We start from the raw sequence: 1,915 nt of genomic DNA, 5'->3' as shown, positions 1-1,915 counted from the left end.
GGAAAATTTCAAAAGCAACAAAAAAGAATCAAATAAAAATTATAGAAATAAAAAGCGCCATAACTGAAAATAAGAACTCATTGCATGTATTTAACAGCAGATTAGAAAAGCTGGAAAAAAGAATGAATGAAGTGAAAAATGAATCAGAAGAAAGTACCAGACCGAAGCTTGAAGAGACAAAAGGATAGAAAATACATAAAAAATGTAAGGAGAGATGAGAAACAATAGAAAACACTGACACAGTTGTATTTGGAGTTCCTCAAAGGGTGGAGAAAGAGGATGTGGGAGATGCAAAAGTTGAAGAGATAATGGCACAGAACATTTCAGAACTGATGAAAAATATTGAACCAGAGGTTAAAGAAATACCACAATCTCAAGCAAGACAAATGAAAAGCAAACTGCAGTTGGTCATATCATAGTAAAACTGATGAGAAACAAAAACAAAGAGAAAATCTTGAAAGCAGCCAGATACAAAAGGTATTTTACTTTCTAAGAAGCAACAATAAGCCCAATGACTGACTTTTTGACAGAAACAATATCTTCTGAGATTAAAATCAAGATAAGGATGCCCACTGTCACCATATTGCAATCCGCTAAATAAAATGGGAACACATAAGTCCCAAATAAAGGATGAGGAATTATTCTGAGCTGATGGATATTGATGAGGCATGACAATTGAATGTAACATGAATTCCTGGATAGGATCCTGGGTAAGATAGGAAAATATGTTCTTGGGACAGTTGACAAAATTTGAATTGAGTATGTGGATTTAATGTTAGTAGTAGTGTTATATCAATGCTGATTTTCAGATTGGTAGGTTATGTGGTTGTAATGTAGGAGCCTATGTCTGGGAGAGTTACAATGATGTTTTTTTGAGGATGGGGCATGATGTAAGAAAAGTGTGTAGAGAGAGAGAGGGAGAGAGAGAGAGAGCATGGGCAAGCATTTGCAAGAGAGAAAAGTAACATTTAACAATTGAGGAGTTTGGGTGAAGAGGATAAGGGAATTCTTTGTACTCTTTTTGAAACTTTTTTAATGGGTTTGAGACTGTTTCAAAATAATAATTTAAAAACATATACCATTAAGAGAATGATAACATAAGTCAAGGTATGAGAGAAGATAGAAGCGATAAAACATCTGGACTCATGCTGTCCAATACAGTAGCCACTACACGTATGTAGCTGTTGAGCACTTGAAATGTGGCTAGTCCAAACTGAGATGTCTATAAACATAAAATATACACTAGATTTTAAAGACTTAGAATGAAAACAAGAATGCAAATTTCTCATTAATAAATTTTATATTGATTATGTGTTGAAATTGATAATATTTTGGATATATTGGATTCAATAAAACCTATAAACATAAAATATACACCAGATTTTAAAGACTTAGAATGAAAACAAGAATGCAAATTTCTCATTAATAAATTTTATATTGATTGTGTGTTGAAATTGATAATATATTGGATATATTGGATACAATAAAACATATTAAAATTAACTTCATATATTTCTTTTTACTCTTTTTTAATGTGGCTACTTGAAAATTAAAAAATTATACATCTTGCTCACATTGTATTTTCATTAGACAATGCTAATCTAGAATATATGAAGCACTATTACAGATCAGTAAGAGAAAATAGTCTATTAAAAAAAAAGTGGGTAAAAGATTTGAATGGGCACCCCACAAACAAAGAGCATCCAAGTGGCCAGTAAAAATGTAAAAAGTGCTCTACTTCAGTAGTCATAAAGGAAGTGCAAATTAAAACCGCAATGAGATACCTGAGAAATGGCTAAAATTATAAAGTCAGATAATACCTCATGCTGGTAAGAATATGAAACAACTGGAACTCTTGACTACAGTTTTGGTGGAGGTGTAAATAGATACCTTAACTTTGGAAAACTGTCTGGCA

Source organism: Propithecus coquereli, unplaced genomic scaffold (assembly GCF_000956105.1).
Source record: "Propithecus coquereli isolate 6110/MARCELLA unplaced genomic scaffold, Pcoq_1.0 Scaffold595, whole genome shotgun sequence".
NCBI classification, from domain to species: domain Eukaryota; kingdom Metazoa; phylum Chordata; class Mammalia; order Primates; family Indriidae; genus Propithecus; species Propithecus coquereli.
The sequence above is the reverse complement of the archived record's forward strand: the minus strand, read 5'-3'. Positions refer to the sequence as shown.